The sequence below is a fragment of the Jaculus jaculus genome, chromosome X, assembly GCF_020740685.1.
Source record: "Jaculus jaculus isolate mJacJac1 chromosome X, mJacJac1.mat.Y.cur, whole genome shotgun sequence".
Lineage (NCBI taxonomy): Eukaryota > Metazoa > Chordata > Mammalia > Rodentia > Dipodidae > Jaculus > Jaculus jaculus.
The window spans coordinates 39925734-39943636 of record NC_059125.1 but is presented as its reverse complement, the minus strand read 5'-3'; the positions used below and the strand labels follow the sequence as shown (position 1 = coordinate 39943636).

Genomic DNA, 17903 nt, shown 5'->3' with positions numbered 1-17903 from the left:
TAGAAAAATACAAGCATGCTATCTTGGCTTTCACAGTGGAAGCTTATAAATGATGCTAGCATAACTGAGAAATATAATGCTTGGTAGGGTGTTGTGGCATACCTTTAATCCCAGCACTCAGCACTCAGGAGGTATAGAGGTAGGAGCATTGCTATGAATTCAAAGCCATTCTGAGACTACATAGTGAATTCCAGGTCAGCCTGGGATAACCCCTCTTCCTTAATTATCCCATGACAAGGAGTATTGCTGGTGGGAAAAAGAAAGTGATAGAAACTATTGCTATTAAGCCTGCCCCATCCTTCATAAAGTAAGAGGCAATGGGGGATAATATCACTATGTTTATCTGAAATCATTGTTTAAGAGACCGCTTTTTGTGGATGACAAAATAATTTTTCAACAAAATGAATATCTATTATATTAAGTCAGGATTGCTTCCATTTCAAGTAACTAAATCCATACTCAAACTATTTCCATTATAATGGGGATGAAGTAAATTTGTTAGCTAAAATGTCTAGAGGTAGAATGTTAGCCCCAACTGCTCAGCTCAGCCATGCCTTCCTCCATGCTGGATTTATTCTCATACAGCTTTATCAATGAGAAGTCCAAGACAGTAGATTTCCAATATTCTTATGGTTTACATTCTTAATTAATGTGCCAGAAATGACTCCTACTGGCCCATCTTGGTTGACATACTCATCGCTAAACCATTTAGTCTAGCAGTAAAGGAGGAATATTATCATTGTCAGGTCAACAGTTAGAAAAGGAACAGCCCAAACAGTCCAAAAGGAAATGGCATGTTGAGGAGATAAAAAATTCCAGATATGCAGCACCTCTGCCCTTGGGGGGGGGGGTTAAAATTTAATGAAAGCAACAGCTATGCAAGTCATAATTTGTAGATGGTTACTGAGAGAAAGGGAAAGTACTACTTTCCTTTGTGCCTGGTTAAGGCTTCACAGAAATATAATAAATGACATTCCCTTTTAATATACATGTTTTATTTCCTTAAAATTCAAATAAAATTACATTCCATAAGGTGTATCCTTTTAAATATATTAATAGATCTTAGTATCTTCACAAAATTAAAAATCATCACATCTATTTAGCTCCAAAACCTCCCCATCACCCTGTTCAAAGAATTCTCTTACCCATTAGTAGTCATTCCACAGTCCTCTTTTCTATACTCTGGTAGCCATTAGTCTACATTCCATCTCTATGTGCTTATTCTTCTATATATTTCATAAAACAGAATCATAAAATCAGTGGCCTTTTGTGTAAAGCCTTTGCCACTAAGTATAATGTTTTCTTTTTGTGGATGAATACCAGTCCATTGTATAGATATACTACATTTTGTTCATTGATTGATTGATAGATGTTTGGGCTGTTTCACAGGCTTCAAATTTTGACTATTGTGAAAAGTCTGCTTAATTGGGTCTTAGATAATGAATAATTGCTTAGCAGCTTAAAAAGTTGAAAAAACTTGTATTCCAGGTAATCATACTAGTAAGTATTTATGCTGTTCTTGTAGTTTTTGTGTGTCAAGGATTGTCCTATTATGAATTCAATGTTTTTATTTCAATTTTATGTATTCCTGTCCACAACCTCATAATATAGTATGGTGGTGTGATTCAGGTGTCCTTCATAAACTTAGGTGTTCTTAATGCTAGGTTTCCAGCTGATAGAGATTTGGTAATTAACATCTCTAGGAGGCAGTGTATTGTTAGAGGTGGGCTTATGGATGTTATAGCCAGCTCCCCCTTGCCAGTGTTTGACACGCTCTCCTATTGCTGTTGTCCACCTGATGTTGGTGAGGGGGTGATGTTCACCCTCTGCTCATGTCATTGTTTTCCCTGCCATCATTGAGCTTCCCCTTGAGTCTGTAAGCCAAAATAAGCATTTTTCCCCACAAGCTGCTTTTGGTTGGGTGATTTCTGCCAGCAATGTGAACCTGACTGCAACATCAATATTATTTTCATTTTGCAGATCTGTACATTGAGGCTTAGAGATACTCAGAAACTTTCTTAAAATGCAACAGTAAATAAAGGAACATGTAGGAATTAAATGTTGATCTGCACAATCTTAGTATTTGATAGCTTTATGGTGCTATTTAAAATAGCCAAGATAAAAGAATTTGTAAAAAGGAAACATATTTTGTCCTGTAATTTCAGGTTTCAGTCCATGGTCACTTGGTCAAATTTCTTTGGTCCTGTGGTGAGGCAGAATATCATAAATCCTGGAAAACATGAATAAAGACAAAAGAAATAATATCAATACTTTCATAACTCCTGATCAACTGAATACAGACACTAAAAAATGTTTATATGTATAAATTAAGGTTATTTGGGCTTTTATAGAGCTAAAACTCTAAATGAGGGAAATAAAAATCTGAAAAAAATAAGGTTTTGTTGTTGTTTTTGAGAGGTTTAGGTAAATTAACATAAAGGGTCCAACAGACACTTTAACAAAATTCCTTTGGAAGGATAGCTTATATTGAGATCTGTTCATAGAAGAGTGTCAAATTAAGAAGGTACTTTTTGTATTTCAATATCTGTGCACTGTATATTTTCAGCACCCTTAGTGCCTTCCAAGTGACTCAGCACTTGAGAAAAGCCAAGTCATTGGAGAAGCGGTTTACTCAAGTTATCTTTTAAGGACTGGTTCAACTGCTGGAACGGGGGAAAGTCCCTTTTACTTAGTGAAACCAGAATGATATCAGGGTTATATTAAAAGCATAGTTAAGATGATATCTATCTTAATCATACATTACCCTACAATATCATCAATCAGATTAATTTCAGGGTTGTTTTTCCAAGTATTTATCTTCATCATTTTAAAGAAATGAGTGCAATGAGTACAAAACTAATTAATAAAAAAAAGTAAATGAATTTTCCATATGTCTTCAAATTTCCACTATCAAGGTCATTGAACCATAAAAGTTCAGGACAGCATGGAGTTTAACAGTTTAGCTAGATTAATATTTACTTTTATATGAATATATTTAAATGCAGAGAAGTTAAACCAAGAATTTACAGTCAAATGCTTCCATGACAAGGCAGGTAATATCATTAAGTGAAGCAGGCCTTGAATTTTCTTTTTAAATGATCACTTCTACTATGAAACAGGCCATGTTTAGATTTTTCTTGGAGGTATGTGGTCCTTTTGTTTTAGCTCTACTTATGTGCATACATTCACACATATGCACACATTGTGTTCTCAACAAAGGCATGGAAACAAAATAACTACAAGAAAAAGAAACATTCACTAGCAGATGGTGACTGAAATAAGGCTTTAGTGCCTTGGTTCATTGGGAAGGTACTTGAACATCTTCCTAGACAAGCCTTAGCCATAGAGTCCAGCTTCAGGCAATAGTATGAGTGCCTTGTTACCATTCTTTTCAACTGTGTTTACTTGTCTCTTCTCTTTCCTCCACAAGCTGCTTCATTCTTTTTACTTACACTTTAATTCATCTCTAGAAACTGAGTTACTGATTATAATGAAAATAATTAATAATTTTTCCAGAACTCTCTTTATACTCTGAAAACCTGCTAGTTTTGCAGTTGTACTGGTAGGTGATAGAACAAATTCCATATTTCTCCAGCCTAGATTATCTGAGAAAACAACATTCTGTTTCAGTTTTTTTCTGCTTTGTGTGATTTTTCCTGTTTCACTCTTTGAAATTATTTTTTTGCATTAATTTAAAGCATCAAGCCAGATATATTTTGAACAATGATGTAGTCATTTCTTTATAGTAAATATTAGATTAAGTCACCAGGAAGATATGATAAGGAAATGTTTTCTAGAAGTTAATAGTTTAAAGATTCACATGGATACTAGGAAAAGATTAATATGTATTTATTTCTAAAATTATGTACTTGAAACTAGGAGATTGTCAGTATCAGTATACTGCAGCTAAGCTCCAGATTAAAAGCCAGTCTAGTGGATATATTACTTGTCTATTGCTGCTTTATCAATTATTCCAAATTTTGGGAGCTTAAACTACATATTTACTATCTCATAGTTTTATGGCTCAGGAGTATGGGTACATATTTGTTGACTACTCAGTTTAGGGGCCCTCAAACCTACAATCAAGGGATTGGCAAAAGATATATAGACCTATCATAGTTTAACTGGAAGACGATCTATTTCCCAACTTGTTTGTTTAGTTGTTTTCATGCACTGGTTATTCAAATACTGATGGAGAGTTGCAGATCCTGATGGATTATTGGTGAGAGGCTATACTCAACTTCTGGCTACATGGACCTCTCTAATATAATAGTTTGCTTCATGAAAGCCTGTAAGAAAGTCTCCTGGTGAACAAAGGACAATCTTCTGTAACCTCATCATGGAAGTGGCCAACAATCATCTGTGCAATATTCTATTCACCAGAAACAAGTCATTAGGTCCAATATACACTTGAGAGATGGGATTGTATAGACATGTGAATACCAAGAGATGGAGATCAGTGACATTCAGAAGTCTACCTGCTAAAGTGTGGTTCTGAAAATACTTTGTACTATATCAACTCATACTTAATACCAGTTATGTGACCTCTGAAATGTTTTATAGTACATGAAATTGTGGAGGCTTGGAAAATATAAATTTGTTAACTCAGATAATACCTGCTGATGTAACAACTCCCCATATTTTACTGGTTCCACATGAACAAGATTATTGATTACCGGCATAGCCATATAGTACTGATATTCCTAATCAGGCAAGTCGTTTCAAAATGGTAATTCAGGGATCAAGGCCACTTTCATTTTGTTTCTCAGCTCTCTCTCTTCCAAGTGACATCTAAAGTCTTTCTGGAGGTTATCTCCTTTCCAAGAATCTAGGAGAGAGTAAAAAGAAGGATAATGTATGAGAAATTTCTCTGCATCAGGCATTAAAATTATGAGGTTTCTACTCAATTATCATCAGCTATAACAGACCAGCTACAGGACAGCTGGAAAGAACATATGCTTAGAAAGAAGAGTAAGGAGTTTGGTTGATAGTCTCTGTCATAAAAATAGTAATAGATTTATTCATTTGAAAAATATTAAGAAAAATATTAGACAAATATCCCAAATTTTGGACACACACATATATTTATTTATTTTCTTTCTATCTATCTATCTATCTATCTATCTATCTATCTATCTATCTATCTATCTATCTATATGTAACATTGGTAATATAAGTTTGAATTTTCTTCAACCTTGTGGTACTGATATCTAATTCTTTGTGTTATGTTGTATAATAATCACTAAAGATGCCTACCAACTATTCCTTCCATCCTGCATATATATCTGGTTGCTTTCTGAAAAATGGAATATGTTTCCCCTACTACTGAATCTATGCATATATATATATATATATATATATATATATATATATATATATATATATATATGAGACAGAGTCATATAGAGAGAGAATGTGTGTGCCAGGTCCTCTAGCCACTTCAAATGAACTCCAGATTCATGTGCCACTTTGGGCATCTGGCTTTATGTGGGTCCTGGGGAATCAAACCAGGGTTCTTAGACTTTTCAGGCAAGTAACTTAGCTGCTGAGCCACCTCTCTAACCCATATGCTGACCTTTGGACATTCTATGACAAATAATATATTCTGGAATGGATACAATTTAATTCCAAAGAATTTAAGATGGACTTAAGGAGCTTGGAATTTTCTATTTTTATGATTTTAGAACCTCAAGACCACCATGTGAAAATGGAGTCCAAACTAATAACACAAAGAGAGCATGAAGTAAAAACCAGAGTGTCCACACTGACAGACCCAACTCGCCTATGAGTTGAATGTAGCCATGAGTGACTACAGCCAAAAACATATAAAAGTGAGGAACTGTCTGGCTAATACCAGTCAAAGCACAAAATCATGATGTTTTTAATTTTTATTGACAATTTCCATAACTATAAACAATATCCTATGGTAATTCTCTCCCTTCCCCCACTTTCCCCTTTGAAACTCCACTCTCTATCATACCCCCACATCCCTCTCAATCAGTCTCTCTTTTATTTTTGTGTTGAGACAAAGTGACAGAGGAGAGCTCAGCACTGAAATATCTCCATCACACCTTCTTCCAAGGCTCAGGTTCCATTGTGGAAGAGGTATCAGAAAGAATGTAAGAGCCAAAGAAAGGGTAGGACTCCTAATAACGTGCTCCCCCAGACACAAAATGACTGGGATATCCATGACCTCACAGTGCTTGACACTACCTACACAAGACTGTCATAATAGGATGAAAAGATCATGACATGATTTTTTTTAAAAAAATTACTATTTTTAAGTCAATACGTTTCTCCATGGTATATTATGCAATAATGGGCCATTGAAAGACACTTTATTTATATTTTATTTCTTCTATATTCTTCACATTGCTGCTAACGTCTTCAGACAAAATTTAAATTTATTTATCTGAGACAGAGAGAGGCAAAGACACAGAGAAAGAGTGAGAATTGGCATGCCAGGGCCTCTGGTCACTTCAGAGGAACTCCAAATGCATGTGCCACCATGTGCATCTGGCTTACATGGGATCTGGAGAATCAAACCTGGGTCCTTAGGCTTCATGGGCATGTGCCTTAACCACTAAACCATCTCTCCAACCCCAGACAAAATTTAGATGAAATTACCTAGTAATTTAGGAAAATAAATAAAACATTCATGAACTTTCTATCAATCTAACAAAATACTTGAACTGATTAACATAACCATGAAAGGAAATAACAGATCTTTACATGAACCTTGAATACACTGGAGAAAAGAGCTGAAGTAGGCACTTGATTATTATGTTATGCTCTTAGATTGGCAGAATTAATGTTTTAAAAATGGCTATATTACAAAAAGTAATCTAACTCAATGAAATTGTCACCAAAATTCCAATAATATTTTTCAAAGAACCAGGAAAATATCCTAAAATTTATATAGAAACATGAGACTACAGATAATCAAAGTAGTTCTAAACAGAAAGAACAGTGCTGGAGATATTATATCTGACCATAAGCTATACTACAGAGCCTTAATTATAAAGATAGCATGGTTCTGGCACAAAATAGACATGTAGATCAATAAAAGAGAATACATGACCCAAAAATAAACCCATATCGCTATGGCTACCTGATATTTGGCAAAAGTATCAAAAATATATATTAGAGAAATAAATAATTCAACGGTTCTGGCAAAGGTGTAAAAGAATGAAATTAAGTCCATGTCTTACACCACGTACAAAAGAACAATTCAACATTAATCAAAGACCACAATTTCAAATCTAAAACACTGAGATTGCTAGAGGAACTCACAGGTGAAACTCTTCAAGATACAAGCATAAACAAGGTCTTTCTTAATAGGATTTAAACAGAAGAGAATAGTCCCATAAGTTGACAAACAGGATTACATTTAAAATGTAAAATAAATACTTCTCTACAGTAAAGGAAACTTTTGGAAAAATTAACATATAGCCTATAGAATATGAGGACATCTTTGACAGCTCTACTTCAGACAAGGGGTTAATATCTAGATTATATAAATAACTGCAATATTAAACACCAAAATGCCCTGCCAATCAATAAATGTGCTAATGATATGAATAGGTAATTCTCAAAAGAAGAAACACAAATGGTCCATACACATTTGAAAAAGTCTTTAATACACTTAGAATCAGGGAAATGCAAATTAAAACTAATTTGAGATTCTACCTCACCCTAGTCAGAATGGCTACCATCAGTAAAACAAATGAGAGCTGGAGGGATGCCTAAGTGGGCATAAGTTCAATACATAAGACTCAGTCCTACGGGGGCCAGACCAGAGAATTGCTATAGCTTGCTAGTCCATCATTTTGAATGAATATAGTGAAAGATTGTTTATAAAGGAAAACAGTGCAAAGGAGAGACAGAAGAAAACACTCAATGTTTTCCTCTAGCCTCTCCATGTGTGCATGTGGAGTTTTTGCATCTGGGCACACAAATGGATATAGTATACAAACACAACACACTACACATTCTATACACACTTACACACACATGAATGTATGTTAACATAATGTAATAAATACTTAGGAGGTTGTGGAGAAAGGGAAACCTTTTTCACTATTGGTGGGAATGTAAACTGGAAATCAGTGAGGATGTTTCTCAAAAAGCTAACATTTGAACTACCCTATGATACATACATACCACTACTAGGCCTATATCCAAAGAATTCTATATCCTACCACACATATCCATATTTATTGTTGCACTGTTCACAATAGCTAGGAAGTAAAATTAGGTCAGACATGAAATTAGAAATTATTAACTGATGGATAATAAAAATGTACTACATATACACCATTAAATTTTATTCAGTTGTCAAGAACAGTGAAATTGTAAAAATTACATGGATCAGGAAATTATATACATTATATATTAAGCAAGGTGACCTATACTCATAAAAACAAATACTGCATGTTTACACTCATGTGTGGACCCTAGATTGTAACATATATTCTTCTGTGCATGCATGCATGCATATAGTTACAGGTCATGGAACTGTAAAGTAGCCCACAAGAGGGAACAAAAAAGTTTTGAGGAAAGGTAAGAGAAATGTGGCCTGAAAATTGGAAAGAAGCTATTAAGGATGGGAGAGTTTAAGAGGGATGTAGGGTGATGGAGAAAAAGAGGAGAAAGATATCAACAGAAACAAATTATGGTTGAAAATGTCATAATTAAGCATAATGTTTTGTATGCTAATTTAAAAATAAATTTATTTTGGAGGCTGGGGAGATGACTAAGTAAATAAGAGCACTTCCTGTAAGCATGAAGACCTGAGGAGGCTTGAGAGACTGCTTGGGTTTGATCCCTAGGACCCACATAAACAGATAGTAGGACATGGCCATACATGTCTATAACCATTGTCTGAAGGGAAGCAGGGAACTGAGAATAGCCAAAACTTAAAAAATATAGTAAGCTCCAGAAACAGTGAGACTCCAGCTCAAATAGGAACAGGTGAAGGAGTTATGGAGTGCATCACCCAACTTTCTGCTTGGGCCACCATAGGTGTGTGCAGAGTAGCTCCACATATGTGCACATACACACACAGAACATTAATACCTATACATACAAAAGCAAAAAATAAGATTATATAATTCATATTAAAAAGGGAATAGGGCTTATTTTGGCTCGTGGTTTAGTATAGTTTAGTCCACAACCAGATTTATTTATCACAGCTATTTCAGGCCTTGGGTAGGTGGGTAGGTGCTGGTTGACAATGGCTGGAAGCACATAGTCGAATAAACTTCTCATCTCAGAGGGAAAAAAAATTGAAGAAAGTTGGGGCTGGAGAGATGGCTTAGTGGTTAAACACTTGCTTGTGAAGCCTAAGTACCCCGGTTCGAGGCTCCATTCCCCAGGACCCACGTTAGCCAGATGCACAAGGGGGTGCAGGCGCCTGGAGTTTGTTTGCAGTAGCTGGAAGCTTGGCACGCCCATTCTCTCTTTCTCTGCCTCTTTCTCTGTCTGTCGCTCTCAGATAAATAAATAAAAATAACAAATATTTTTTAAAAAAATTGGAGAAAGTGGCTGGAATTTCACTATCCCATTTGAGGGTGGGGCATATCCCGAATTACCTAAAAAACTGTTCACTAGGCCTTAGTTCAGAAGCATTCCACCTTGTCCAATTGGCAATCAAGCCTTGACTCATAGACGTTTTTGTGCAAATACATATTACATAATAAGGATCCAGAACAATTATAATATTTCAAATTGTTGATGTAATAGGGCAAAGTATTTCAATTCTAGAAAGTGTAGTGAATGAATAAAATGACAAAGGAACTTTGGGTGTGAATTTGTCCCTTCTTCAGATCTGACCTCTTAAAGCCATTTACTATAAATATGTAAATATTGTCAAATGAAAAGTTCTGTACTTCAAATAAGAGTAATGTTCTGAACCAGGCGTGGTGGTGCATGCCTTTATTCACAGCACTCATGAGTCATAGATAGGAGTCTCGCCATGAGTTCAAGGTAGCCCTGAGATAGCCCTGAGACTACATAGTGAATTCCAGCACATCCAGGATTAGAGTGGAACCCTTCTCTGGGGAAAAAAAAAAAAGTAATGTTCCAAGTAGTATGGCCATGGAGTCAAAATGTCAATAGGAAAAGTGAATAGAGATTTACATGGAATCTCATGCCTGGCAGTATAACAGGATAAATCCCAATAACTTCTATTGTCCTATTTCTATTTTGCCTCCTTCTCCTTCAGTTAACTTGTATTTCTTATGCTATTTTTTATTTTAATATTTATTTTTAAACTTTTATTGGCAATTTCCATAAATATAAATAGTATTCCATGATCATAATCCACTGTCACCACCTTCACTTTTTCATTTTTTTTTTATTTATTTGTATTACATATGTCCATATTTAGTATGTAAACAACTTGTGTTGCTACCATACTTTCCTTCCTCCCAGCCTCTTTTCTGAAGAGGCCTTCCTCTTTGGAAATGAAAATCAACCCCATGGAGATTGTGGGTCACATATTATGGTGGCAGTAGTTAGTTATGGGGGAGAGGCAATGTCTCTGTGCAAAATGTCCCAACTTGTGCCTCTAACAATCTTTCTGCCCCTCTTCCACAAAATTCCCTGAGACATGTTGGGTGTGTTTTAAGTCTACTTCACTGATAGGTTCTTAGGAGCCTCTGGATCTCTGCTTTAGTAGCTGTTGAGTGTCCTCAGTGTCGATCTCCTTCACCATTCTGCTGTCATCAAGTTCACCAATGAAACAGCATTCTTGCTCATTTCCCCAATTCCTCTGTGGTTTCAGCTGGGTCTAGGATAAAGTGTGCCGGGTCGTTTATCTCCTCAGATCCTGACCAAGGATGTGAAAAATCTATATAATGAGAACATAAAAAAAAAAAAAAACTCAAGAAAGAATTCAAAGAGGGCTTGAGAAGGAGGAAAGACCTCCCATGTTCCTGGATAGGTAGAATTAATATTGTGAAAATTGCAATTCTACAAAAAGCAGCATAGAGATTTAACACAATGCCAATAAAAATACCAGCATCATTCTTCACAGAGATTGAAAAAAGTGATCTCAAAACTCATATGTAATGGTAGAAGGCCTCAGATGTCCAAAAATATCCTCATCAAATAAAAGAAAGAAAATAAAAATAACTCTGGTGGTATCACCATACCCAATCTAAAGCTATATTACAAAGCCATACTGACAAAAACAGCATGGTACTGGAATAAAAATAGAAACATAGATCAATGGAATAGAAATGAAGACCCAGGCCTTAGGACAAGTAACTATAGCTGCTTGATCTTTGACAAAGGTGCCAATAATGTGGACTGGAGAAAAGACAGCATCTTCAACAAATGGTGCTGGACAAATTGGATGACCAAATGTAGAAAAAAAAATAGATTCACTCATTTCACCACATATAAAAATCATGTTCAAATGGATTAAAGACTGCAATATAAGACCTGAACCTCTTCAACTATTAGAAGAAAAAATACAAGCTACTCTCCACAATATAGGACTGGGAAAAGATTTCCCGAATAACACCCCATAGCCCAGGAAATTAAACAAGCACTCAACCAATGGGTTCTCATGAAGATAAAAAGCTTTTTCACAGACAAGCATACCATAAGTAGAGCCAATAGATTACCCACTGAATGTGAGAAAATCTTTACCAGCTATTCCACTGACAGAAGCCTAATATCTAAAATCTGCAAAGAACTCAAAAAACTAAACAATAAAAACAACACACTACAAAGGTGGTGAAGAGAACTGAATAGACAGCTCTCAAAGGAAGAATTACAAATGGCTAACACATACTTAAGAAAATGTTCGTCATCCCTAACCATTAGAGAAATGCAAATTAAAACAACTATGAGATTACTTCTTACCCCGGTAAGGACAACAAGCATTGAAAACTCAAATGAAAATAAATGTTGGTGACTCTGTGGAGAAATAGGAATACTCATTCACTGTTGATAGGCATGTAGCTGGTACAACCACTATGGAAATCAATATGGAGACTCCTGAAAAGGATGACTATAGAGCTACCAACAGACCCTGTTATTCCCTTGCTGGGCATTGACCCTAACAGCTCCATACCTCCGTTCAGAGATATTTGCTCAACTGTGTTTACAGCTCTCAATTCATAGTAGCTAAGAACTAGAATCAACCCAGGTGCCCATCATTGGATGAATGGATTACCAAGATCTGATATATCTATACATCTGTCTTATAACAGGAGGAAGTGACAGGCAGGAATATGAGAGTGACTAAGGGATATTCTGGGAATGTTCATGTTATTTTATCTAAGTATTTGTTATACAGATATACTTTGTGATAAGTCATCAATCACTTAGGATTGACTCATTTTGCTATATGAATTTTACATTTCAATACAACAGTGTATACAAAGGGAAAGATCTCCATAGATATATTTTAAAAACAATATGCCTATTACTTAGTCCAGGTAATGTTGGAGAAACCAAGTAATTCATCCAAAGTTGAAGGGAGAGAAAAGAGTGTTGATACCCTCTTGGCATGACCAAGGTGAATAGGGCACTTGCTCACTTACAACAAGGTTATATGGGACATAAGAGAATCACACTGAGCCTGATATGCTCCTTAGAGCTAGAGCGACATAATAACAGTTACCAGACTTGTGTGTGGGAAAGCATAAATGTATGAGATGATAGCTGAGAAGCTGCCAGTTCAAGAGAGCAAAAGAGAGGTGACAATCCTGGGAATCACCAGTGCTGCTAGTGTTGGAAGGTATGGGGCACACATAGAGATGGAGCCCCTGGAAGCAATTAAAACTGAATGGCTTCAACTGGATTCTTCTCAGGAGAAATCAGCCTCAGGATTCTCACCCTCATCTGAGGACTGCTAAAGAGAGATTTCCAGCTATGCACATCTTCCAGGGCCCATGACAAGCACCAAAATTCTCCTTAAGTGAGTCTGGCAGTTATCATGCCCCTTGAGCTCCATGGAACACAGGTCAGCTTTGAGAATTCTCTACACTGGCAAGTTCCCTGTTCAATAACAATTGCACTACTCTGGTGAGAGGTTCTGTGTCCTGCCATCTCCCTCTTTCTATGCATCAACGATGGATGGACTCAAAATGGGAGCTAGAAACTGGACATTGCAGATAAAGGAAAGGAAAGATGTGAGGTCAGAAGACAGAAACTCTGCCTCCTGAACATGACCCAATCAGAGGTAGGTTCGAGAGGGTACTGAGGAAGGTACTGTAAATCAAATAAAAGATTGGTGTTTTCAGGTTAGACTGGATTGGACATTTTACTTACTGAAATTAAATTGCACTTAAGACTGAAGGTGAATGAAAGCCTATATGAGCCCTACCCGAGATTTCATCCTGGAATGAGAAAGAGCTGAGAAATCATATTTAATGAGGTGAAGGGTAAAAGAATGAACCATTTTCTTCTTACATCCCCACAAGCAAAACACAAGTTATAAAGTGTGTCACAGACCTTTGTCAGCTTGTGACTTCAAATAATATGGCAGCCCTGCTTCATACTCAATATTACAGCACAGATCTGCTCCAAGTGGTTAAACTCAGGATCCCTGGAAACATTGCCCCTACCCAACCTATTCTGTGGAGTTCATCGTGGTATGGAAGGACTCCTGTGTGCTCTCAAAGAAGCCTCTCTGTCTCTCCCATGACCACTCCTCAACTGTATCTTCTCACAATGATAGTGATTGAGCACAATAGTTACAGAGTAGTTGGGCACTGCCCTGAGGCAAAGAGGACACTGAAACAGAAAAGCCTTTTCTCCAACTGCCTTAACTGGTTGGTGGCCTGCACATCGTTTTACTGCATGGGTTATCAGATCTGGGGACTAGAGCATGGAATGGAGAAATCCAATGTGCTGTGAATGTTGCAGAAGTGCTAGGGATTCATGGTTCTCAGACAGGCTTAAGCAACAATTCTTGACAGCTCTGAAGAAACTTTCTTGGTCCAAGAGGCAGAGAGAGGGGTTGAAGTCATCACATGTCATTGAAATAGGGAGAATTGTAGTATGCTGAATACAGGTTATTAGGAATCCTGGCTGTTGTTAATTATTAATCACTTACTACTTCAGGACTTCCAAAGTGGATACTTAATTGATCAAAGGAAAAATGTTAAGAGCAGATATGGCTTCTACAAACACACACCCAACTACCCAATGTGTGTACACTAGTCATAGAGAGGAAAAAGCAATTTCACACAGAACAAATCAATGATAATAGGAAATACTGTGCTTATTATTATGCACTAGGTACTCTTCAAACCATACTTGTAGCAACCAATTTAACCATTATAGAAAATATATGAGATATCATGATTACTGTTTTTATGGGTAAGAGAAGCTGAGACAAACAGACCAACATAACTTAATAAATTTCTTTGTTATCACTGACTACATAGCATTCTCAGATTCAGAGACATCCAATCAGAATTCTGATTATTGTAAGGTTATTTTCTAGAGAAAGTTCTGGAAATAACATATATTCCACTGAAGAGTTAAAGTTTGAAAGAAGTATAAGCCTAAAACATAAAACTCCAAGCTTTAAGTATTTGCATGTATATCTTTTGTTCTACTCCTTCTACTGGATTTCACTTAGGAGCACAAGTCTCTGACTTTTTGGATGGTTAGGGAGGAGGTGATGTCACCAAATAAGTTACTATAATAAAGATTGCACCCTTGCCACAATTCTCATCTGTTCCTGCTTCTGAGAATAAACAGAAAGTTTCCATGCGAACTCATATTTAAAACACTTGTAACAGGCATGGCAAAGATGTTCTGACACATCACTGATGTGTAGCCACCCCTGAACTATGCTCAGCTGCTTCATCAGCATGGCTCTAAAAGTCTCTTCATACCAGAGCAGTGACCTGACAAATATAGCAAGAACCCTATTTTTAAAAAGGCTTCAATGAGCTTGGACAGGGCCAGCAACACATGCCATGTACATATTTTTAGCAACAAAAACAACAACAAAAAAAAAAACAGTGGCAAAGATGGGGGCTCCTGCTTAGGGAAAGCCTCATTGGAGAGACTCTGCTAAGTGTTTTTATGAAACTCTTTATTGATATTTTATTCACAAAATATATTTTGATGATAGTGCCCTCATGTCACTTCCTCTTGCCCCCACTCCCCCATACCACTTCCTCCTTTTAACTAGTACCTCTGCTATTTTGATGCCTTCATTTTATTTTTGCCTCCATTTGTCATCCATGATGACATGTTTATGGGCCCCATATTGTGCAGGTAACAACAGCAACTGTGAGGTTATGAATGCAATGATCACCACTAAGTGCTGTGTTGTGCTCTCTTGTTCATCCTAGAGATAATTTTTCAGGATATATTTTTGTTGTTTGGTTTTTTGAGGTAGGGTCTCACTCTAGCCCAGGCTGATCCGGAACCCATTCTGTAGTCCCAGGTTCACCTCAAACTCATGGCAATCCTGCTACATCTGATTCCCAAGTGCTGGGATAAAAGACATGTGCCACCATGGTCAGATGCAGGAGAGATTTTATTTATTTCATTCTTTATTTGTTTTACATTAGTTTGGTTTGTTGGAGAGAATGTCTTGTTATGCATCCCAGGATGGCCTTAAACTCACAACTCCCCTGCCTTAGCTTCCAAGTTCTGGCATTAGTGGCACGTGCCCCCATGCCCAGCTTCAGGAGAGGTTTTAACATCCCCATTTCACAGATTAAAAGAAAACATGGCCAGTGATGCCCTTGGTTTCCAAGAACACTTCATTAAATGTCACTCCACAGGTCCACCTTCTCAGTACCCTGAAATTTGTGTTCCTGGAATTTGACTCCATGTACCCTGAAGAGTCAAAATGTGATGAACATTACTAGCAAGACATTGCTCCTATTCCTACCCTACCTGAGAAGGTAGAGTTAGTCCACCTCACTATCAGCAAAAAACTCCTCCCTGAATTTTGTGAGACCCACAGGCTTTAAGAATAGAGCATTAATCATAAAATTGTTCTTCACAGAGATAGAAAAAAAATGATCTCAAATTTCATATGGAAAGGTAGAAGGCCTTGGATATCCCAAGCATATACTCAGCAAAAGAAATAGCTCTGGAGGCATCACCATACCTGATCTAAAGCTATATTACAAAGCCATAGTAATAAAAATAGCATGGTACTGGCATAAAAACAGGAGTAAAGACCAATGGAATAGAATTGACGGCCTGGACTTTGGGTCAAGCAACTACAGCTAATTGATATTTAACAAAGGCCCTAACAATATAGGCTGGAAAAAAGACAACATCTTCAACAAATGGTGCTGGACAAACTGGAGAACCATGTGCAGGAAATTGAAACTTGATCCACACATCTCACCATGGACTATAACCAAGTCCAAATGGATCAAAGACCTCAATATAAGACCAGAAACTCGGCTACTACTGGAAGAAAATATAGGAAGAACTTTCCATGATTTAGGAATGGAAAAAAGATTTCCTGAACAAAACCCCAGTACCTCACGATCTTAAATAGTCTTTCAACAAATGGGATCACATGAAGTTGAAGAGTTTCTTTACAGTCAAGCATACAATAAGCAAAGCCAATAGATTACCCACAGAATGAGGGAAAATATTTGCTGATTATCCAACAGACAGAGGCCTAATCTCTAGAATCTACAAAGAATTCAAAAACCTAAACAATAAAATGTTCAACAACCCACTCACAAAATGGGGCAAAGAGCTGGACAGTCAGTTCTCAGAGGAAGAAATACAAATGGCAAATACACACTTAATAAAATTTTCATCATCCCAAATCATCATGGAAATGCAAATTAAAACAACTATGAGATTCCACCTTACCCCAGAAAGGATAGCACACATCAAAAAATCAAATGAAAATAAATGCTGGTGAGGATGTGGAGAATTAGGAACCCTCATCCACTGTTGCTGGGAATGTAAGATGGTACAACCACTTTGGAAAGCAATATGGAGAGTCCTGAAAAAGCTGATTATAGAGTTACTAACATACCCAGTTACTCCCTTACTGGGCGTATACCCTAAAACCTTTAAACCACAGTCCAGAGAGATTTGCTCAACCACATTTATAGTGGCTCAATTCGTAATAGCTAAGAGCTGGAATCAAACCAGATGTCCATCACTAGAAGAATGGATAACTAAAATGTGGTATATCTACCCAATGGAATTATACACAGCAGTAAGAAAAAATGACACAATGAAATTTGAAGGAAAATGGTTGAACCTGGAACAGATCATTCTCAGTGAAGTTACTCAATCACAGAAAGATAACTGTCACAGAGTCTCACTCATCTACAGCACCTAACCTGAATCTACCAAAGATGCTGACATACCCAACAAGCATCTCGAGGATAGGGGAGGCAGGGAGGGAGGAGAGGGCGAAGGAAGGTGTAGAAGACACAAATCTAGACTCAAACAGCAATAGTACTAAAAAATTCTATATCCTAAAAGGCAGACCAAATGATTTAACTTTCACCAGGCCCTTGAGGGAACACTTGAGCCACAAGACACTGGAGAGGGTATGATGAAAACAGACCTTAATCTTCTACCGCTTCTCTCTCTATCTCTTTAACTCTTTTATATTAGTTATCTTTTCCTTCCTTTTCTTAGTAGGCACTGACCTGTAACTCACAGTACCAGCATGGGGCTATCATCCACAATGAGCTTTTGATCAGAGAGACTTACAGGGTTTCCTAAAAGAAAGACAGATTTCTGTCCAAGTACTTGGTGATCCACCAAAGGTTAGTGGTAAGACCCTACTGCTGAAGACACCTTATGTGGTCAACACATAAAATGGAATAACATGGCTGGAAGCTGGAAGACAGTCAGTCCCCAGATAGTCAGCGTGTCTAGTGCCAGAAGGTGCTACATGGGCAACTAGGGGAAAATGACCAATATCT

General features: G+C 37.0%; 1 long non-coding RNA gene across 1 annotated transcript in view; it reads right to left on the bottom strand.

Moving 5' to 3' along the window:
* Positions 1 to 1874: 1874 nt before the first annotated feature.
* Positions 1875 to 17903, bottom strand: part of LOC123456612 — a 61115-nt gene continuing 45086 nt past the window's right edge. The window contains exons 3-4 of the long non-coding RNA XR_006634592.1: positions 4677 to 4828; positions 1875 to 2230 (exon numbers count right to left, since the gene is read on the bottom strand). This is a non-coding gene — a long non-coding RNA (uncharacterized LOC123456612). The remainder of the gene's footprint in view (positions 2231 to 4676; positions 4829 to 17903) is intronic.